Below are 24492 nucleotides of genomic sequence, written 5' to 3' on the forward strand. Positions count from 1 at the left end.
ATTGCCTCGCCGATCGATCAGGTCGCAGGTAAGTTCCACGTTTCGAGGGTCCTTCTCCGTGGCCACTATTCGGGGACGGGAGGGGATGAATATTTTGAGACACCGCTGAGCAAAGACATCTCCGTAGGGTGCTTCCACAGTGGTTTAAATTTGGCAGCAGCACAGTGGTTACAATCGCTGGCTTTCCACACCACGCCAAAAACGGCTGGGGTTCGAATCCCATCAAGATGGAAGCTATTTTTTTTCGAAGAAGCTTTGAAATACGCATTCGCTGCTTTTCAATTCTCCAAATTCCAATTCCAATTCTGCAATAAATGCGCGGCTTTGGCGCGCATTTATTGGAGAATCGAGCATTCCGGTATCTGCGTGCCTCGGGTGTCGTGCTGGATCACGTGGTATGGCAGACGCATAAGGAAGTAAATAAATGTTTACTCTCGCGCTTTCATAAATTAACAAGTACAGTACTGCGGCCAAAAGACAAATCGCCTGCACATCACAAGATGGCAGAGAACTGGCGCTTTCTAAAATGAACGTTTGACCGATGGGACGGTTGAACGTTCTGCACTGACGAGTTCCGATGCCTGAAACAAACTAGATCCAGAATTTAACCATCTTTTTGCATCTGATTCTCTTACAAATAGATCGATTGAAAAAGTGGAACGTAGAAGTGGCGAACTACTTGTTGGAACACGCAATCAGACTACGTAGGACAGCGCTCTGATCCTGGGGTGAAATTTACAGCCAATAATAATCGAACTGATGATCGATTGTATTCTTCAGCTGTGAAACAAAACACCCTCTGCGCTATACATACGACTCGCTTTCCCCCTTCGTTCTCTAGCTGCCACTGCAAACGCAGTACGGTACGGTACAGGAACATACACACTCTCGCACAAATGCTCACAGGCAGAGTGGATGCTCCAGTCCTGGATAATATTCTAGTCAAACCGCGTGCCACTGCTAGACGTTGCGGAGAAGTAAATAATCCACTGCGTTCAGTCCTGAACAATCTTAGTAGCCTGCAAAGATTCTTCCCATCAAATGCAGCGAGAATATTTAACTCACTACAGATAGATGCCGAAAAACTGTGTGAGGATGCAGCATACCGGAAAGAGATCTTCCAGGATTCGTACAGACTTACCGAAATATGAATCGGCTGCAAAGTACTAAAGAATTGTGAATAAAAGTGAAGCTTTCTGCTTTAAGAACAATAATAATCTGTTGACTGTAAAAATATACCTTCTGTAACAGTTATGTTAATATGTAAGTTATATGTGGAATTATTAGTGAATTGTAAATATATGAGCTGTATAATGTATGTACAGAATCATTAATGTGTAAATACCGTATATATTAAACATAAAATGTGTATATAATATTTCGGGACGAGACTACGTGTTCAGTATATGTAACCCTCTGCACGTAGTATCTCGTACCCTGATATGTACTTAGCACCCTCCTGGCACTTTGCCGTCCCGGGGTGGTTTCCTTATGGAAATAAACAGATAATAATAATAATAATAATACTAAAAAACTAGAATTTACCGAATATTTTAAAATAAATAATTTATGTACGGTTAGTATTAAACATAAATTCTTCGTTTCGAGATTGACACGGGACGTCGCACGAGATGGCTCTTTCGACACCTTTTAAATATCCGATAGCCTAAAACTAAATAATCTGATCGCGCTTCTTTCCGCGTAAAGTGTGAACCCAAACCCAAAGCCTGTACTTAAGGAGTTAACACATTGGCCCGAAGGAACTTTGATTCGCCCCTTTGATCCAAATCGCACTCGCAATAAGAAAAGTGGTTTAGCAAATCAGCAGCAATTAAAGTCACGTTTATAGCGACATAAACGCTCTTATTAACGCGAAATTTTTTTAAGATTACAGTATTGTAATATAGTTTACGAAACGTGGCTTAGATGAACTTATCGAGGCTCCATATTCAGATATCATTAAGTGGGGGGGGGGCAGTAGAGGAGGTGAAACTGTGGTTCTGCGCCGCAAACCTATTAAAGTAATGAGATCGGGTTATTGTTTTACGTAGTACTTTAGAACGGGGTGCCCCTGAGCGTGGCCAACGAACGATTGAAGCGAATGACGCGTCGCTCCACCATTCCTCCTGTCACGTGACCAATCACGGAGAAAGCCGCGAAAAAGGTCACGCGACAGGTATGCACCCGACGTCATGTAGAAATCAATCGCACTCTTACAACCATCATTTTGCAAAACATTCAACGTTTTCGCTCCTAGTCGCTCTGTTAGGTCACTCCTTCAGAGTCGAATAGAGAAGAAACGCGAGGAAGCAAACGAATGACGACAGCAAAACGAAGAACAAAAGAAAAACTGACGGCACGAGGACAGATCCACACAGAACAAAACCTAACGAACTCCGCGCGAAACTCACAAGTTTATTAGCAGAAAAACGGGAATAAAAGAAAGTGAACGAGGGAGGGACGAACATAAATTAAAATGGAAGTCTATTAAATAAGCCACACTTCTTTTAAATAAATAAATTTTCCGTTTATACTCCGAGATGACCAAACGGTCACAGGAGTTCACGAGATAGACAGAATACAAGGAACAGCACCGTATTCAGCAGTCACGGGCTCGGAGCCCCGTCACTCAAGGCACGTGTACTTATCCATCAGCGTGCATGACCACTCGGCTGCGGCGGCCTCTTTTTTACGCGAATTTGTCCCGAGATATATAATAAGAAAAGGCGTACGGATATAATGCCCGAGCACATCTTCTCAGAATGGACCCAAGCCACCTTTGGAACTCCTCTAGCAGAAAATCAAGTTGAAAGTGAAGTCAACACAGAGAAAATCCGTGAAGCAATTAGCAAACTGAAGACAGAGTTCTATCCTGAACTGTCTCAAATCAGTATCGCTAGAGATGACATTAAAGCCGCTGTGAATAGCCTCAAGAATAAAGCCACAATTGGGCCTGATAAATTCCCACTCTTCATGATTAAGATCAGCAGTGTATACATCATAGATCTGCTCCTTCACATTTTCCACAAAATTTTAAGTGAAAACCACTTTCCGAAGATATGGAATACGTATTTCGTTAAACCTGTTCCCAAAAATAGCAATCCTAAATCCGCCAAAGACTACAGGCCTATTGCAATTGGATGTTCGTTTCAAAAAATATTTGAGAAATCCATTTTAAATACCATCAACCATCACTGCTTCGGGCATAGACCGGAGTACCTTCATTCAGTGATCCCACAAAGATCTACTACCACCAATCTCATGGAGACTCTATTTCGAATACAACACGCCCTTAACTTCAGACAGCAATTAGACATTATCTTCTTAGACGTTGCATCCGCTTTCGACAGAATATCCATCTCGGCTATTACTATCATCTTGGAGGAATATTTCCATATAACTGGGCACGTATTAGCTATAATAACGAGTTCTTTGAGGGAGAGACACATCACTGCCATAAATGGAACTTCCAAAGAGACCTTCCAAGTCAACAGGGGAGTCCCACAAGGTGGTGTCCTCTCTGCTACTCTCTTCGCAACAGCACTGCATCCCTTCCTGACCCAAAATCAAAAGCAATTTGTCGTATATGCAGACGACTTGAAATATTTCGTCACCTCGAATGACCAAAACACATCTTCGGGCATAGACCGGAGTACCTTCATTCAGTGATCCCACAAAGATCTACTACCACCAATCTCATGCAAACTACCAGCAAAGTCCAAAATCGCCGAATTGCAAGAATATCTTAATTGCATGGGGCTCCGACTAAATGAACACAAGACAGCCCAAATGGTTTTCACCAACAAGGTATTAAAAAACCACATATCAATACGCGTAAATGGCAGTGTGGTCAAAAAAGTCAGGACACATATTGATCTTGGTCTGAAATGGGACGGAAACCTAAACTTCACACCCCATTTCGGACATGTAAAGAAGAAAACTTACGCAGCGCTATGGACCTCCAGACAAGAACTAGTAGGTATCAGGAACCCTGACCTTGTTAAACAATATATTTTAAGATGCGTCATCCCCATCCCTCTCTACGCATCTCAGATTTGGTCTTCTGCCCCAGTTGCTACCATCAAGGCTTTCCTGGGTTTAGAGTACTGGATGCTGAGATGGTTAAACAGGATCACTACGAAGCCATTTACAATCTCAAGAACCATTTTATATGCCAACTTGGATGTCACGCCTTGGTCTCGCATTATTGTCACCAAGAACATCCTCACGCTTGCAAAACTACTGACCGGAAGAGTCGACTCGCCGAAAACTGACCACCTGCTGACTCGGCCCCGCATGACGCAAAGGTGGGCGAATAGAACAACATCCCTTCCAATCAGTAGCGCGCTCACACAGCTGGAAAGCCTTCGGCGATTTTTTCCTTTGAACACTGTTAAAATGTTCAACGATCTTCAAGCAGACCCAGAAAGGCTTTGCGCAGAGAAGAGATACAGGACCGAAGTGTTTCAAAAGGCATTACTCCACCTATAAATGTTGAGTGATGCCTACAGAGGGAAACAAAAGAGAATGCAGGAAATGAAGAAAATGAACTGGTCGGGACTGTTTTTGCTCCTGTTATGTTTATGTTGGACGTCTTGTCTTTCTGTGAACTCGCTGTAAATAGTGGTGTAGATGTGAACATTCTCTAATTCCTTGTAAAATTGTAAATTATGCTTGTGCTCTCTTTCTATCTGCCTGTCATGTAAAATAAGGCAATGATGTGTATAATATAATTAATCAGACAATGTATGATTTAGAAAATGTATAATTTAGACATTGTATAATTTGTATAATTTATAAAGACTGATTTGTATAAATTATAAATAGATAATTATGTATATAAATTATATTTGTATATTTGAATGTGCACCCCCTGGTTAATAGCTGTAAGCGGGTGTCTCTCAGGAGAAAATAAAGATAATAATAATAATAATAATAATAATAATTAGTGGCGTAAACTAACGTGGCCTTTTTTTATTAAACAAAAATGAAAGTCGATTCGAAACACGACCCTTCCTGTAAAGGCGGAAACGCGCTATTATCACGTCATGTGACTCTTTGATGTCGTCGCTTAGTGTAAACTGCGAAGTCGATCGGAGAAGAAGCGTCGTCACTGCGACCACATTAAAAATTTCATCTCGGGGTGCTGGCGCTCACGTTTGGGGTATTCATTCCTCGTTTAGGGGTACTCGCATTTATGAAAACCGAACAATTTTGACAAGAACCATTTTATTTCTATATTTTGTTGATTTTTACAAGTTCGTGGAATGCAAAATTAGTCACATTTTAATGAAACTAACCGAAGCGTAGCCAGAATATTTATATTTATGTTACGCTCACTTTGTAATCTTTTACATTCCCCTCGACTTCTTTTTTATTTCGTTGTAATGGTTTAAGGCTCGGGCAACAAACTTTTTTAATTTAGAATCCCCAATATCGATTTGCTGTATGAAGAATATGTTCTGTCGAAATCATTCCGTAGAAATATTAATTTTGTGTTCGCTTTTCCTCACTCAAATGCAATGAGTGAGCGAGTATTCAGCTCAATGTTTAACGCGTGGAAAAAGGATAGAAATAAGAATGTCGAAGGAGAACTGTTGCGGAAAACTAATCCCAAAATGTCACTCAAAGAATTTTACGCATGTGCACTAAAAAAATGAGAAACTGTTAAGAGAGTAATATAATAGTAATATCCCGCCATCTACCTTCCCAATTTGGCTGGGATGGGTTGGGCTGAACCTTCCACACATATCCCTTCCAATAGGTTTACAAGGCAGAAACACGCGTAATCTTTTAAATGTCCAAATATAACCAAACTGTTTTAAATCTTTAATTACGAAGCAAATCCGACACGTGCGAATAATACTGTGGAGGTTGTCTTTTCAAATGAATTTCAAGAAAGCGCCCTCGGACCGGCAACTCGGAGATTTCATTAAATCAGAACGACCCGCTTTTGAAAATGTCGGTGCATCGATCAATGCCTTCTTTAATGACAAGCAACCCGCTAACCTTTCGGCAGTACGTCTTCTTCTCCTCGAATGCAGGTCGCACAGTCGACGACGTAATTTATTGCGATTCGTCCGGCGCAGTTGATTTCATTGACTTACAAGTTGCACGCTCGTGGACTTACAAAGCCATTCCTTCTTCGATAAAAAAAAAAAGTTACCTTTTATTTTCGCGCTTCCAGAGTTGTACTACTTTGTCTCTGCCTTTCGCTTCAAATGTTCCTCGGGGGGGGGGGGGAATCGACTGTACGACCTATGTTATTTAACGCGCATATATAAATCATTTAGCGTATACGCTTTAATAAAACGGACGTCCAGTTAGTAAAACGGACGCTCATGAGGACGACGAAAAGGTTTAAAGAGTGGGGGATACCACGGTTCATTCTACGGAACTCGAAAAGGCGCGGATTCTTTTCAGTCGTTTCAAAATACAAATAAAATAAATACTTCGGATCATTTCTCACATTCAAATCGTTTATTAACGTATAGCTCCGCTTACAGTCCATTTAACGTATATTTGAGATTCGTCCTCAATTCACGCGTGGCTGGGTGTCCGCAGAATTTTACAAAACTGAACGCAACTGCGCTTTCACCGCTGCCTTTATTTCTACGAAGCGCGTTTTACCGTAATTAAAAAAATAACCGACACACCGCGAGAAGGGAAGACGACGTACATCGCAGACCTTCACCGGAGGAAAGCTCGTGCATCTGCTCGTGAACTGGAACGGGAATCAGCGGGAATCTGAAAGATCCTCCCTCGGCAACTTAAAGATCCGAAGGTCATTCCTGAGCACACGTGGAGCAATCCGTGCCACGCAAGATTCCGCTTCGGTCATCACTACACTCGCAAAGCGCTGCAAGAGCGAAAAGGTGGAGTAAGCGCCGTTCATCGACACAACCAAAAAAAAAAAAAAAAAAAAAAACTATTTATTAGGGTCACCCGAAATTTCTTACAAATACCCGTATTTTGTCTCTAAATTGGGGGTGTTCTCTGCTCCATTTGCTGGACGAAAAAACCCCACTTTCTGGGAAGGGGGAACTTTGCTATCTAAAATTCCGACTGACTAACTCAGCCACGGAGTGAGAGAGAAAAAAAAAATGATTAGAAATTCCACGCGTCATCCACGGAATTCAAAGCGGGGCATCTTTCAGTTGGTTTGCGGAGGATGGAGACGATACCAGTGTGCTACTCGCGCAGTCAAAGGGAGCACTGAAGACAGAGGCAACCCTGAATCGATGTGCTTTAAGTTATGTCACTGAATTAGTGCCATCGTGGACAGCATAATTGGTAGAATCGCCTCCCCCCCCTCATGCCAGTTGAAAATAGTCGAGTTCGAGTCCCGTCGATGACTCGAGAAATTTTTATGGGCTTTTTTCCCAACGTGGCTGAGTTAGTCGGTCTCGGGCGAGGTAGCGTGCATTTTTCTCCAGAAAATCGTCTTCTGAAAAGACGCAATTTACAGACGATGTATACGTGGAGCAACATAGGTTGCCTTAGTTGCCGATGCTCCTAAAACCCTACAACAATACGAATCACTCACTCATTGACCCCGAGCAGCTGACTGCTTTCGATCAGTGTTATTCGTGCATTATGTTATTTACGTACTTTTTGTTTTTATAAATAAATAAGATCTTTTATTGTAAAGTACACGCAGGTACCACGACTCTACAATACCCTTCACGGCATCCTGCTAAGGGTTAATTAACAAGCGGCAGAGCTAACCTCGCCGAGAGTATAAAGATTAAATTATAGCCAGATTTTTTATTATTTTGTGTTGCAGCACTTCTAATTGGGACGTTCTGTGAAATCATTTTCCGGACTCGACCGAGGCGGGCAAATTTCCAACAATTTTTGTTTGTTTCTTTATCAGGCGTGTTGTCTGATGGTTCCCCGCAACTTTTATCGTATTTTTATTTTCTTTCCTTTCCAGATAGAACGATCAGTACCTTTCGGAGGATTTTCTTTCGCTCGAACGCCCATCTTCCACGCTTTTCCTGCCTCGTGCGTGCCCGTTCTTCCGTTCATTTTTCTTTCCCGTCGACAAAAAATCCTCGAGAATCACTGGCACGGAACGTGCGCGTTACGCTACGTCGCCCGTAATTTGCGCACGACGGCGTCACGGTCTTGGTATTCAACGCGCAGTCTCGGTTATTATTATTTTATTATTATTATCCGTTTATTTCCATAAGGAAACCACCCCGGGACGGCAAAGTGCCAGGAGGGTGCTAAGTACATATCAGGGTACGAGATACTACGTGCAGTGGGTTACATATACTGAACACGTAGTCTCGTCCCGAAATACATTTTATACACATTTTATGTTTAATATATATACAGTATTTACACATTGATGATTCTGTACATACATTATACAACTGATATATTTACAATTCACTAATAATTCCATCTATAAATTACATATTTACATAACTGTTACAGAAGGTATATTTTTACAGTCAACAAATTATTATTGTTCTTAAAGTAGAAAGTTTCTCTTTTACTCTCAATTCTTTGGTACTTTGCAGCCGATTCATATTTCGGTAAGTCTCTACGAATCCTGGAAGATCTTTTTCCGGTATGTTGCATCCTCACACAGTTTTTGGTGCATTTGATGGGAAGACTCTTTGCAGGCTACTAAGATTGTTCAGGACTGAACGCAGTGGATTATTTACTTCTCCGCAACGTCTAGCAGTGGCACGCGGTTTGACTAGAATATTATCCAGGACTGGAGCATCCACTCTGCCTGTGAGCATTTGTGCGAGAGTGTGTATGTTCCTGTTAATTGTCCGCTGCATCCAGGGTGTGATGTTAAGGTTTGAGTAGAGAATGGCCCTTGAGATAGTAAAAGGGTGGCCAGCAACTCTGTTAAGCCATCGCAAGAACCAGTACTCGATCCCAAGGACGGACTTATAATGTGAATCTGGAGCTGAAGACCAGATTTGCGAGGCATACATTGCAATTGGCAGGACACACATTAAAATGTACTTGGTCGCTAGCTGAGGATCCCTAATTCTCACCAGTTCCTGTCTAGTAGCCCATAAAGCGGCGAATATTTTTGTCTTCATATGGGCGAAGTGTTGAGCAAAGGTGAGTCTGTCATCCCACTTAAGACCCAGGTCCAGGTGAGAGTGCACTTTTACCACATTAGACCCGTTCACAGAGATCGAGATGTCATTTTTATTCTGCTTGCAAGTTATGGTCATTATCGACAAAGAGCGCTTCTTCGTTGCCTTTTGGTGTCTCCAACTACACCACTTAATTATTAATCGAAACATTAGTTAAGCGAAATGAGACCACGCGCTGTATTGGCGTAGAACCCCCAATCCAAACCGGCTTGCGCCCATCAAGGTCGCTTAAAAGTAGACTAAGCGACGCAAACACGCAGAAAATGAAAAAAAAAAAACAAAACACGCCGAACAGTCGTCAGTAGCACGACACGCATCGCGGGAAAGCTTGCCAAAGATCATTTCGAGAAACGTATTAGGGCGAGAAACCTCCCTACCCGGAAAATGACCCCGCACTCCATCATTCCGCTGAATGAAGTGCGGGGTCATTTTCCATTCTCGTTGCACGCTTTTTTTGAGGTGGTTCGCACGCGTACCGCTGATTTCCCTTGTTTTCTCCGTTGTGGCTCCCCTTCTACCGACAATCGGAACGGTCGACTGTCTCCCCCCCCCGCCCTCGAATCGAGTGAGAAGTCCGAGAAAGCGCGCAGAAGTTATCCCCCCCGGGGAAGCTTGTGATCGTAGCGTTTGGAATTTGCATACCTAAGTTTAATCCGCCGACTGCGAAAGGTTTCTCATTTTTTGCCCAATGACTGTCCTTTACCACGCTCTGCGTCACCCCCAGGGAGAGAAAGCCTGCGGACCCTTCATTTCTGTTACTTCCTCACGACACACATCTATTCTACATTTCCAACTGTTTCTTAAGTTGTTGTTGTTTTCCATTTTTTTGCCACTGACAGCTCAATTTGTGAATGCTGAAGAACGTTCAATGTTATTTCAGACCAGCTGGGTGTACCGGTCTCTGGTCAGCTGGGTAAATGAAAATAAGGGCGGGCTGATGAGCTTTGCTAATGCACACAAAAAAACAAACTTAATTTTGATAATTGTATCAACGACAAGGCAATCAAAAAAGTCAGTACAGCCAAAAATTTAGGTATCTTTATTAAAGAATCATTTTCCTTTGATGTTCATGTCTCTAACATTGTGAAGGCAGCTAGCAAAAAACTAGGTTTCCTGAAAAGAATTAACCGAGACTTCAATCAGTTGTTGTCACTTTTTCATCTTTCTTTACAAAATCTATGTTAGGCCAGCCCTAGAATTTGCCTCACAGGTCTGGTCCCTACATGTTGCTTATCAAAAATTAGAAATTGAAAATATTCAAAAAAGAGCAATCCAATACGTCTGCTTTAAAAGTACCCTCAATGAATACAATGAGAAATCCTACCAAGAGTGGTGTTTGGACTCTTTGGACTCGAAACGCTGGAAGAAAGAAGAGATAAAGCCGACTTACTCCTCCTTAACCAGCTGTTAAATGGTACCCTGAATTGCCCTCATCTCGTCTCACAAATAAATTTAAACACTCCGACAAGAGCGTTAAGAAACCATCCACTGCTGAAACAATCCTATGCGAGAACTACTTATGGATACTCCAACTTCTACAACAGGACTGCAAGATCAATGAACAAAGCAAATGTGGAGATATTTGACACCCCCCGGACACTTCAAGAGGCAACTGGAATTGCTAACCTCATCCGTTACCTGCCCTTAAAATGGACTCTTCTTTTAAGTTCTAAGACTCATTGTGGAATGTGCGTGTGAAGAAATAGCAGTGCTCTGCCTTACTCCTACCTGTTCGCTTAAATAGGACGGATGAGCCCTACTTTTATTTATTTAGTTTTATTTTATCTGTACATTTACTTTTCTCTTTACTTTGGGAATTGTATATTCCAAGCTTCTGCTTTGAAGCTGTGCAATAATGCTTTGTAGCTGCACCCTCACGCACGTTTCATTGCTGTTAACAATAATACCACCCACGTGTACATAAAGAGTGTGCGCGCCAAACCCCCGTGAACAGAATTGGAATTTGGGGAGTACAGAAAGGATAGGAAGGGAGGAGGTGTCATGCTGTTATAATTAAGAAAATCAAACGAAGTGCATCCAGTTGATATAAGTGGGTTTCAGACTGCGCGCAGCATTTCCGCTTTCTTCGTCGTAAGCGCATTTTTGTTGGTTTTTTTCCCGTCGTATTCCGCGGCGGCCAAATGAGACCCTTCCTTTCGTTTCGTTTCAGTTACAGCCCGAATCAGATCTCCGTGCGACTCGGCGAGCACCACTTGTTCGAGGCCGACGACAAGGCCAATCCCGTGGAGCACGGTGTCGCGCAGATCAAGCTGCACCCGAAGTTCTCTCGGAACGGCTTCTACAACGACGTGGGACTGCTGCGACTCAGCGAACCCGCCAAGATGAGCGAATTCGTGAAACCCGTCTGTCTGCCCAACGACCAGCTGAAGACGAAGTCCATTGCGGGGCTCATGGCCACCGTCCTGGGCTGGGGAGCCATGCGCTACGGTAAGTCTTCTTGCGAAAACTAAGTTTTATTGCGTCATAATAACCTCATAGCCTTAATTGCTTTGGTGCACACTTTCTATCTGTCTTCTTTCTTTCTTTTTTTTTTTTTTTTATTAATGTACCACGTGAACTTCTCTTTTTCTCCCCCCTCCTACGAGCACTATTGCGACTGGCCCACCTTCCCGTGGTGTGGACGGGTACTGAAAACAATCTGTCCAGGTGACTGATGCTTCTGGGTAGCCAAGAGGCCAGAACACACACACACACACACACAAACCTACACCAATCACTTTTCTGACCATTTTGCAGTGGTACTGTTCTTCACAGAGATACGAGGCAAAAGTGAACTAGCGTTCTAGGAGTCACCCTTTATAAAAATACATATCCATGTCTCTCTCTCTATACATATATATATTTTATTTTTTTTTTCTAGCTAACATTTAATAAAAATAATATTTAACAAAAAAAACATTTAACAGAAATGTTAAATGGAACAGGGCGACGGCTACTCTTATAAACAATGACCTTTCACTTAATGAATTTATAAGTTGTTATAGAATTTTATATCCATCGTTTCCCGTAGGTAGTAGTAGTTGAGGCCGCAAGAACGCAAATTATGTAGCATCAGCCAAAAAAAAAAAACACTTTTCACACATCGAATCCCTCTAAACGTCTGTCCAGTTTCTCTTTGAATTTATTTCAGCTATCAACTTCTACAACGCCAGTTGGAAGTTTGTTCCAGCAATCAACTACCCGATGACTAAAGGCAAATTCCCGCGCATCTATTCTACAACCGTCTTTCCTCAATTTGAATCTATGCCCCCTCAGGTGAGTAATCTGAGCAAGACGAAGAATCCAATCAGAATTGAGCCTGCTTAACCCATTCAAAGCCTTATACACCTCAATCAGATAACCTCGCAGGTATGTAGTCTCTAGACGCTACAATTTCCAGAACTTAAGCCTTTCTTGGTAACACCACCCTTTCGTTCAATTCACTAATCTTGTTGCCCTTCTCTGTACTCGCTCAAGCGTTCTAGATCTTGTTGCAGTAGCAGACTGCCTTAGTGTCACTAATCACCCTGCCAACTTTTATATCATCTGCAAACTTGGACATTAAGCCTGATATACCATCATCAGTATCATTTATAAATACAGAAAACAATAATGGACCCAACACTGAACCCTGAGGGACTCCACTAAAAACATTAGTCCACGACGAGCAGTGTCCATTGATTACCACTCTCTGTCTTCTCCCCCTCAACCACCCCTTTATCCATAGCAGCAATTTGCCTCCAATGCCACACTGCTCCAATTTGTGCAGCAGTCTTTCATGTGCAACAGTATCAAAAGCCTTTCTAAGATCCAAGTATATGATATCAAAGGTATTCCCTGCATCCAGTTCCTTTAACAGAACCATACTGTGTCCGAGCTATAACTAAAAGCTTGTCTAGATGATCCAGCAGTGCTTCTTTAACCAGTGCCTCCATTAATTTTCCTGGAACTGAGGTTAAACTAACAGGTCTATAGAGAAAGAGAAAATCTTTATTGTACACTAAAGACACAATAATGTGGCCGCCACAGCTAGGAGGCCAGGGGCTTGACAGTGATATAGGGTAATATAAAAATATGTACAGTATAACAAAAAGATAACATAACATTAAATTAACTTCAAAACGTAGCATTTACTATTCAATAGATATGAGTATAAGGCAGACAGTACACCAAGGTATGTACACGTTCATATGTACAAAGCACATATTTCAGAATATTCACACAAGTCAGAATATTTCACACTGCAAATTGATGTTCGGTATAGCATTTTCTTGTGAAACAGTTCATCAATTTGTGCCGTTCTGCGCCTCATAGGAGATAACAAGTGGAGATATCAGTGTGAGTCGACATCAGGGGCCAAACAAAAGGGGAACAAGTTCGGCCAACGAGCGCCTATAATTGCGATCAGAAACGAATTTCAGGAGATCAACTCCGATCGTTAGCAGGATTTGGAGTTGGTCGGCCATGCTGGTGGTCCTCTGTTGGGGGGAGGGAGTCGATGTTTGCGGGTTGCCCACTTCAATATCCAGTATTCACTGGCGAAGATGGGCTTCATGAGAGAAGGCACTGCGGATGCCCATATTTCAGAGGCATACAGAAAGGTAGGATACACAATGGTTTCCAGATATCTGATTGTGGTTCTTGCGTCTGAGTTATGAAGAAGATGTTGACGGGCAATCCAGCGCATTCGGCTGATCTTGCGTAGAACACATTATTCGATGTGGCAGTTGAACCTAAGGTTTGGGTCAAAGGTTACACCGAGATCTTTGTGTTTAGTTACACTTGGAATAACTGCACCCTCCAGTGAGGGTTGTATGAATGTGCGACACTTCTTGAGAGAAAACCATAATAACGGATTTGTGGAGGTTAAGTTTAAGACCGAAATGGTTGAGATGGCTACAGAAAGCTGTGATCTCATTACAGATTTCCGATGTGATCACTCCTCTGTCGGCTGATGGAGGTATTTCTGTTAGGAACTTTATATCATCGGCGTAGGTAATGACATCATCTCTGTTACACACAAACGGAATAAGGAGGGCGGTAAAAAGTAACCCCGATAAAACGCCACCTTGTGGCACACCTGCATTGATGGATCGGGTATAGGAGAGGTTGCGATGATTGAGGTACACTGTTCTATTCCAAGGGAGCGAGTGCAGAAAAGCGAAAACGTCACCTTTGATCCGAAAGTAATTGGTTAGAGATTCAGAAGGGCTGAGATGTTCAGGCTATCAAAGGCAGCTTCGATATCGGCATAAAAAACCGCCATTTCTGATCTGGCCTCAAAAGCATTTAGAATTTCCGTTTGGACTGCCAAAAGGTTGGAGACAGTTGTGGAAGAAGATGGCGTGTTATATGCGGAAGAAGGACTTTTTCCAGTAGCTTTAGGAGCGTGGATGTAGTGGATATCGGTCTACAGTGCTTCGGCTGGCTTGGCAGTTGAACTTTAGGTAGTGGGGCGAGAGCGTATTTGCTCCAGGATGCAGGAAACACTCTAAAAGAAAGGATGGAGTTGAACAAGTAGAACAAAGGATCAAGGATATATAGACTTAGGCACTTTACGATGAAATGCGGGACTTTATCGATGCCAGCGGTGCATGACGGACGCAGCTAGTTGATTGCTTGAAGGAGCTGCTGTCGATCGATTTGAATGGAAAACAGCTTATCATCTGGACCAGAAATGGAGTCTGGTTGGTAATCATATGGTTGTGTGATGTTGTCTTGGAATCTGGCTACATAGTCGATCCATTCAACTGGATTGAAGTTGGAACCTGGTTCAGAGTTATGGGTATATGGCACTGTGCCTTTGGATAAGGTCTTGTCAGTATATTTTTTAATGGCTTGAGATTTCAGTCTGTTAAACAATGCTCTAGCTTTAGAGTACTGAGTTCGGTCATATGCTGTACCAGACTGTTTCCATCGTTTATGGAGGGACTGTTTGCACTTGAAACTGTAATTTAGCTCCGAAGACCACCAAGCATTAATTCTAGCAGAGATACTGACCTGTTTAGCTGCTGAGAACATGGTAACAGTGTGCAACCATCTAGTTCGTATGTCTAGAGCCAGTTCCGGATCTCCTGATTCAAGAACTTCCCAGGGAATTAATCTTGTTGCATAAAGGCATCTGTTCGGTTGTAGGAAGGTGGGAGAGATGATGATCTTCCTTTTGACGTTGTGGGAGACATTAAAATTAGGCGTTGGGAGCTGCAATAGGACTACGATGGGTTCACGATCGGATTCAAAGTGAGTTTCAGGTTTAATGTCGACGCTACAGGAAGCAGACGATAATATGAGATCGAGACGATGAAGACCTCTAGTTGGGCCTTCATTTATGATCCTGTTCTATTGGTAAATAGAACAGGATCATAAATGATATGGCAATCTTAGCCATAAGTGACTTATAATTACTTGTGTCAGCCTTTGATCCTCCTTTGTGAATTGGGGTCACATTTGTACATCTCCAGTCTATGAGTACCTCTCCTAAGTCCAGGGAAGCTCTCGTAATTATGGCTAAAGGGTTTACTTACTTCCTTTGTTGCCTCCTTCAATATAACTGGATAGATTCCATCCACCCCAGGTGCCTTTCTTATGTTTATGTTCAACAATTTCTCCTCCACTTGGCTCTTAGTTGTTACAAATTCACTTAGCTCCCCGTTAGTGTTTGATAAACTTCTGGCACTCCCCTCATTGAATAACTCCTCATGTGTGAATGTAGATGCAAAATAACTCATTCAGTTTGTCAGATGTCTTGAGCGGGATCATCAACAGTCGAACCGTTGATATCAAGTGGACCAATCTGATTCATCCCCTTCCTTCTAGAGTTTATATTTCCTGAAATGTATTTTTTATATTTCCTGAAATTCGATTGGATTCCATGACGTGTTCACAAAGGAAGTGGATGCAAAAAATAATTTTGTTGTCATGTGCTTGGATCTTAGGAAAGGCGGATATTATTTCAAATGAGACATAACTGGGGAAAGTTTAAATTCGTTTTTCCTCTCAATAACCTGTGCCAGGGGTGGCGAACCTTTTTAAGAGTGCGTGCCAAAATTTAACGTCGATTATCCGAACCCCCCAATTACAGTACTGCATCTGCTTTTCATGCCGTGGTTGTTATGCCGAAATATCCTTGCCACTTAATACATTTGGCAGGCCACTCGCGCGGACGCCTTCGTTGCAATGGCGTGATTTGAGTAAGTCCGAATGCGGTTCTTCGGAGGTCCTCTTATTAAAGAGGATGAGAGACTTCGCCGAGAAGAAAAAGACCATCTCGCGTGGTTGAAAGAAAAATTCAAGGTTACATATCTTAAAAAGTAACCCCCATCCCACGATTCATTATACCCTTCTTTGTGCGCAATTACTTGTTTATGTAAAAAAAAGTGTGTTTTGTAGTTGAAACGATGAAAAACAAATTAGGTAAGTTTAAAAGAAATACAAAAATATAGATTTTCGATTTGAAACGTTTTGGTTATTATTTACAAACCATTTCCTCACTGAATTATCTTTTATGCTTCATATTTCAAAATGCCTCGCGAACAATAATTTAATTGTAGGCCTAATTACACTTTGTTTCTTGTAAACCGGGTGTTCTCACGTGTGCTTGCTTATCCGAACCAACCCAATTAGTTCGGATAATCGAAGTTCCACTGTATCGTTATTTTTCTCATGCACGTTTTAATTGACAAAAGCGTAACCAAAAAAGAATGAAATAAAAGACAGTATTTGAAAGATGCTTTAATAAAAGGTATTAAAATAAAATCCTTCGTAACAAAAATGTCTTTTAGCTTACGAAACAAATATTCAAATATAAAATAATAAACCTCTCTCTTTAATACGTCGTTTTCTGCGGTTTTCCTTGCTAATCCCGTCACTAATCTTTCCCTTTGAATACTTTCTAAATCAGCTCCGAGATCGATACATTTTTGCCTCCAAACTGAGCTGCTCTGAAAATCAATCAGTTGCGTCTCAAAATCATCCGGGTCTATCTATCGAAACATTTTCAGGTTCACTTCGGCTACTTCGATGTTGTCTGCGAGCTTATTGAATTTTGCAGTTTCTTCCAATTCTCCGAACTTGACAAATCTTGAAGAAAACTGTTGAACAGTCGACTCAATGACGTTCAGACAGCATTTGAAGGCTCTGGCGGCTAATCATCATTCGGCGTCCTTAAATAATAGTTTTATAAAACTAATTGACGTGGCCAAGTGGCTTCGTCAATTATTTGAAAGGGAAAGAGTAGAAGGAGCACCCAGCGAGGGACTGTTTTTCCCCAACGCAACCCGGACACTCCTTCATTTCACTCAATGCGTGCATAGAATTCCGCGAGACGCCACAAAGGAAACGTGCTCCAATAAGGGGATGACAATGCACGGGAGGAGGAAGGGCGACTCCGTGCTTAATCGTGTCAGGAGGAGTGAGTTCGCGAGCTGATAACCCTTGACTGGGAACAGCGAATCACGTCCGTAGTTACTTTCTTTAAGAAAATCTTCGTTCCGTCTTCGACTGCTCGACGTTTTCCGGACGAATGTCGAAGCACGACGAGCAGCGGCCCTTCTCGTGTAACTGCGTTTTTCATCGCGTGCAAGGGAGGCATCTCCGTAGTCCAACTGCCTTTTCCCCGTCGCAATCATCGAAGTGGCTTTGTGGTTCCTCCCGCACCGACGGGGGGGAGGAACGACCAAGTTCCTTTTACCCCAAGTCGTAAGTGTCACACGCGACTCTCAAGTCGTACAGCCCCGTGGAAAGTCGGTTTCGAACCCGAGTTCCGCTTATTGTGAATCGAAACCGTTGCGTGTTGTGTGCGGATGCAGTTGAATGTGAACGCATCGGAGGAAACGTCATCGTATAATTTTTTTGTTTTTTTTCTCTGTTTCAGGAGGGCGCGGATCCGGTTCGCTGCATCAAGTTTCGGTGCCCATCTGGGACAATAAGCAGTGCAATCGCCAGTACTTCCAGCCCATCACCGAAGGGTTCGTGTGTGCCGGCTTCGTCCAGGGAGGAAAAGACGCGTGTCAGGTAAGAAGTTCGTTCCGCATCCGGCGAAGCGCCCTCTGACGAGCGAACGGCGAATGAAATTCGTCACGAAACTCCCTTTAACTGCGCGGGGGGGGGGGAGTTGGAAGTTACTGCGGTGCTCTTTTTCTATAAACTGATAGAAAAAGAGCACTTTTTCTATCAGTTTATAAGGTGGAAACGAGATTATAGCCTGGACACCAATATGAACTGACTCATAACAAACACTCTGCAAGAAAATCTCTCTTCCATTCACTACTTCTGCAATTTTCTCACATTACTTCCGCTAATTTTCTACCCGCAATTATTTTTTTAAATAAAAACAATCACTAGGGAGCGCCTCTTGTACTTGTTATTTGAGAGAGAAGTGGTCCTCGTGGGACACTCAGAATAGAACGACTGAAGGAGTTGTCGTCAGCGTGATCGCCGAATGAGCAAAATTCAAACTCGGATCACAATTTGGGGACACCTCAGTCTCTCGCTCTCGACCGTGTACAGCACCTCAGTGCGCATGCACCGATTTGCGTGTTGTATGAGGTGAGAAGCCCGGATTACTCGTTGGAGAAAACCTACCTTCCCCCGAGATCAGGTAATTGTCGAGCACCCCGATTGAAGAAGGCGTTAAGAATGCCCGTAGCTCCGACAGAAATCGAAACCATTTCCCCCCCCCCCCCCCCCCAGAGATCGACAACGGCGATGTATCGTGCCGATTCAACTGCTACGAAGGACAGAGCAGGGCTGTTCCGAAAAAGAGATCAGCTCGTCCAGCTAACTTGCACTTGACATTGCGAACCCCCGCCGAATTAAAAGGCGACCCTGTCATTCTGGTGTCAACCGAAGTTGTTGTTGTTATTATTATAATTAGCCATATGGAAGTCTGAGGCTTATGCTGCACCAGCAAAAAAAAAAAAAAAAAAAATCGAGTTACCCTGAGGAGGGAGAGAAAGAAAAAAAGAAGTAAAAAGGAATCACCAAAGAAAGATATCCACAACTGATTGGTTTGCCAAGTCCATACTCATCCGATGTGAACCCTTGGGGTTAAATATTATCTTTATTTCTCTCAGAAGACACCCGGTTACAGCCATTGACTAGGGGGGAGAGGGGTGTAGATACATATTCTGTTATGCAACAGAGAATAATATTATATGTAACACTCGTTACTAAATTAAACAATACTTGTAGTACTTATCAGAATTATACGATACATTAATAACTTGTAATCTGCTTAAGACTTAATAAATAAACGAAAAATATTTTATACTGTTGCGTTTAAAGCATAACATCGCCATATTTACATTAGCGCAGATATTCGCAGCACAACAGTATACACAATACAATATAATACAGAGTAAAAGCTCATTTTTACTGTTTTTTCTGTGGGAGTAGAAGTATATCCAGCAGAGTGTTCCCAGATGAGGTCGGGATTCCTGCCAGCTACTGTGTTAAGGTTCTTAGTGCTGTTTATTTTTTCTTGCATCTGTATCTGCAGGTGGCAGTTTATTTCGAGAACTTCTTTTCTGTATGTTTTGCTTGTGCACAGTTTTTCTGGGTATTAAACAGCTTTGAAGTGTTTGCTGCAAAGAATCTTCTCAGACTATCCAATTGCGTAAATGCGGGCTTCAGTTACTATTCCTTACCTGCAACTCGTCTTTGTTTTTCTCCGGGTGTTACTATCCACTCTCGGGCTTTCGGAGAATCCAGCCGTCCCGATAAGATCTGAGCAAGTGTCATTTATTCTTTGTAGTGATCGTTTGTCTCCAAGGAGTGACTTCTAAATTGCAGTATAGTATACCTCTTGAGATGGTAAAAGGCTTAGCTGAAATTCTGTTCAGCCATCTCAAGAGCAAGTATTCTATTCCTAGAAAAGCCTCGATAGTGCTTTCGGGAGCTGAAGACCAGATTTGTGACACGTATAAAGGAATAGGGATAACACATCTATTGATATACCGAATCATTGTATTGGGGTTTCAAATACCCATGAACTCCTGCCTGGTTGTCCAGAGCGCCGCGTTTGTTTTCCTACGGAAGGAAGTTCAGTCCTTCGTCCCACTTGAGTCCAAGATCAACGTGTGACTGAACCTTTTGGACAAGGATGTCGTTCGCGTATATTCTTATTTTGTTTGGATTTATTTTATTTGTGAATGTCATTTGCGCAGTCTTGTCTTCATTTAGTTGCAGCCCGATAGAGTCGAGGTATTTTTGTAGTTCTTTTATTTTGGCGTTGGCCACTTGGTTGCAGTAGTTGGCAGATTTCTGGTCTTCTGAGGTAATAAAAAATTTCACATCGTCCGCATATGTGATGAATTGCTTCCTGTTTCGAGCTAAGGAGGGTTCGAGGGCTATGACAAACAGTGTGGCGAACAATACGCCGCCCTGTGGGACCCCTTTATCGACTTGGTACGTAGCCCACACATTCCCGTTTGTTATTGTGATTTGTCTGCGCAAAAGAGTGTTCGTTAAAAAATGGAGGACATTTCCCGTAATGAGGAAGTAGTCCCTCAGAATAACTATTAGAGCTTGGATGGATATGTTGTCAAATGCGGCTGCTACATCTAGAAAAACAACTTCCAGTTGCTGCATGTTATTTAGCGCTTGCTGCATCCTTAGTAGTCTTCCCATGAGATTGGTGATGGTCGATCTCTGAGGAAGTACTGAGTGCAGGTATTCAGGTCTGTATTTGAAGCAATGTTGGATGATGATGTCCAGGATTGTTTTTTCGAATATTTTTTGCAAAGAGCATCCAACAGCGATTGGTCTGAAGTCTTTTACAGATTTATGGTTTTTTGTTTTGGGAATAGATTTTACGTAGTAGCTTTTCCACAGCTTCGGGAAATCCCCTTCCACCATTATTCTTCCGAAATAGATGTAATAATATATCGATGATGAAACAACTACAGATTTTAATCATAAAAAGTGGGAATTTGTCCTGCCCGATTGTAGCTTTATTTGGGAGACAGTTGATTCCTGTTTTTAAGTTGTCTCTGCTGATACTGATTTCCTTCGTTGTTAGTCACTATTTGATTAGTGTTGATAACATGTCTTTAATCTTCTTGATTGCATCTTGTTAATGCTATCTTCACTATTAACTTGATTTTCCTTGAGGGGTATTCCGAACTCAGCTTCAACCCAATCCTTAAAGGTTTTCAGTAATTTTCTGCATTCGGGTCGAGTTTCCGGGTGACTTGAGGTTAAACACCAACCGCCTGGGGGCGTTAGGTGTTTCACCTAACGCCCCCCAGGCATTCGGTGAAATGCCTGGGTTGGACCACGTGTCCTACCAAATAAGATGCCTGACAGAATCCAAGAACTCGATGCTGACCTCCATCTGTTTCCCATGGACGCAACTTTTAGGTGCCATGTGCTTCTCACGGCATCGTAACTCCGCCAACCCATTCAACAGGGCTGCAGCTGTGGATGAACAATCCTTCATGATCTCGAGCTGGGCTACCACAGCGCTCCAGGATATGTTATTTTAAGATTATTACTATGATTAAAACCTCTCGTATACCACGTGAAATTAATAGTGTACTGGAGTTTATTAAGCTAATGTCCTAAACCACTATACAATTTAAGATGACTTTACTGATCCCCATCATCAGACTATGCTGCTGTCAGATTCTTGTTGCCGATGTTTCCAGTTGCTCCCTATATGCACTTCAAGTTTCTGGGAACATCGGCAAGAGGAGTCTGGCAGCAGCATGGTCTGATGATGGGTATCGGAAAGATGCCTGAAACGTCACCTTAATGTATAGTAGTTAGGCGAATGGCTTAATAAACTGCATTATTAACTTCACGTGGTATATGAGTGGTAATATATTTAGTAATAATCTTAATGGAAACAACCACGTAGCGTCCTTCCTAACTATATTAGATATCCTATTTTCTTTCCGGTTTTCTTACATACCTTTTTTCTAGATGTACCATTTTTTTATATGAAAAAGAAAAAAGGTACATTTGCTTTGGGAGCTCCTGCAACTTGCCGCGAGGGAATATTTGTTTATTTAAAGAGACGGAGAGTATCATTACTGGCAGCAGCGGAGGTGACCCATGTATCGACGCAGCAGTGAGCGTTGATAGATCACTTGCACACGCAACAGACGCCACCACTGCGTCTCTTTGCGCGCTAATAAAAAATTTAAGGTTGGCCCACCCGGCAAGAAAACGGATTCGAGGTAACTTATTGTACAGAGTGAAACACTGCGCTCGAAGTGGATTTTTAATTGTTTCTTCTTTCTTTCAGGGCGACTCGGGAAGTCCTCTGATGCTTCCGGACAACTCGCGCCATTGGACCGTGATAGGGATCGTGTCGTTCGGCAGTCGCTGCGCTCAGGAAGGAGTCCCCGGGGTGTACACGCGAGTGAGCGAGTACATGGACTGGATCGAGAAGAACGCCGTGTGACGAAGGGATCTCCTTCTTCGAAGAAAGCACGTCCGCAGATGCCACGCGAAGAAGAACGTCCTGTACGCACAAAAGCCAGAAGTGTTTTCATTGAATGGCCCTTCTCCCGACCCACCAAAAAAAAACTATCCCGGGGATGGGCTGCTCACGTGGCCTGTCCTCGATGTGTGGTCGAGCAAAGCACGGGTGCACACGCTCAGTCACTGTTGACCAGAAAGTGGAGGAGGAAGAGGAACGGACCCTCAATCACGGTGCACTTGTGATCATCTCGGGAAGGGTTTTTTTCACGTGTAGCCAAATTTGTGTGTGTGTGTGTGTGTGTGTGTGTGTGCACGTGATCAATAAAGTTTTAATTTCGGCAAACGGTGGGTGCTCTTTTATTGAAATCGTCCGCGCCGAGCTAACGCTGTCCGATGGCATCTGGTGGGGTCGGACAGCGTCAGTGCGGCCGCCTCTCTCCCAATCTAACCCGTAATAAATATAAAGCTCCGGGCAGATGTGTAGTGAAACGTGTAGACTCCCTTTCATTCAACCTTTAACCTCTTGCGTTGTTAAATACGAGTAGACTTCGTGTAGATGTATAAACTTGGTAGTACAATGCAGACCTGAACTGTAGTGTACACTTCATCTTAAGAAAAGGTCAACCCAATCAAAGGCTACACTCTTTAAAGTAGACTTAAGAAAAGATTAATTTTGTAAAACAATTGAGCGGACTTGCTTTTATTCAAGCAAAGATTGGTTGTATTCTGTGAAATGAAAATCTTTCAAAACCACGCCGACAAGTTCGTGCTTGCCCTCGGAAGTCCAATGTTTAGGGTCATGTTCTACAGGGACTTAAAGGAAGAGGGGGATGTTTTTGTTCGGGACATCACTTTCGTAGCTTTCTCGATTATGATTAGGTGAGTAATTTTAAGCCTGCTTCTATCTTAATGGATTAAATCAGAGTTTCTCAACCGGGGGAGATATTGCCCCAAGGGAGAGAAAATTAGTTTTTAGGGGGGGGCGAAAAAATCATGAGTATTACAATGGTTTGTAATACTCATGATTTGGCCCTCCAAAAGTTCAACTCTACCCGACGACATCTTATTCCTTAACATTTAATTTCTCTCACTGGGTTTCTTTTCCTCTGAGACAACTGATTTCTAACATTGAGGTACACGATCCCATTGAATAAAAAGAGTAAGTATAAAGTATTTTCTTCTTTAAATTTTCATGGGGGCGATTAGAAAAAAAAATTGTCTAAAAAAGCCCTTAAGGGGGGCGATAATTTACAAAAAGGTTGAGAAACTGGATTAAATAATCCACTCGCTGGTTCCATAGTACCACTATTTTAATCTTTGACCTCCGTGAAGACACAGAGGGCCGATCCTTTGGCACCCTTTTGAAAAGGTCTGCTTTTGGTAAGGTGGTAGTCCGGAGGAATTTCGGAGCACCGTTTCACTGGGGTTTCAGTTATCAGATCTGAAACGGAGGTGCTAATCGGTGTTTTCTTTCCCGAAAATAGGCAGACTGTAGTCTTGAGAAAAGGTTGATAGAATATAACTGCACAATTAATCTTTTCTCAAGTTTGCTGTGATTTCAAAAAATGTTAACATGTCAGATTGGGCTGAAGTTTTCTTAAGTTTAAGTCTACAGTACGGCTCAGGTCGGCTACATTGTACCAAGTTTATACACTGTGCTGCCACTTTATTAGGTACACCTACTTTAGCAGCGTGTTGAGCCTCCTTTAGCCTTCAAAACAGCCTGAATTCGTCTAGGCATTGATTGAACAAAATGCTGAAAACGTTGTGCAGGAATGGAGTACCATGCAGACATAAGTGCAGACATCACGCAGTTCCTTGAGATTCGATGGAGGTGTAGGCCTGCACCGAACAGCCCTTTCCAGCTCATGTTTAATAGGATTGAGATCCACGGACTGAGCGGGCCAGTGCAGCATAAAAAAGTCATGGTCCT

At 42.5% G+C, this 24492-nt stretch overlaps 1 pseudogene across 1 annotated transcript; it reads left to right on the forward strand.

Annotated features, from left to right (window-relative positions):
- Positions 1 to 11473: 11473 nt before the first annotated feature.
- On the forward strand, positions 11474 to 22658 carry LOC150081143 (proclotting enzyme pseudogene; annotated as a pseudogene). Its single transcript, XR_016547359.1, has 3 exons — positions 11474 to 11579; positions 18004 to 18143; positions 22381 to 22658. The product of XR_016547359.1 is annotated as a proclotting enzyme pseudogene (transcript).
- The last annotated feature ends 1834 nt before the right edge of the window (positions 22659 to 24492 follow it).

The sequence above is a fragment of the Mastigoproctus giganteus genome, chromosome 9 (assembly GCF_048544385.1).
Source record: "Mastigoproctus giganteus isolate SK-2022 chromosome 9, ASM4854438v1, whole genome shotgun sequence".
In the NCBI taxonomy this organism is placed as follows: domain Eukaryota; kingdom Metazoa; phylum Arthropoda; class Arachnida; order Uropygi; family Thelyphonidae; genus Mastigoproctus; species Mastigoproctus giganteus.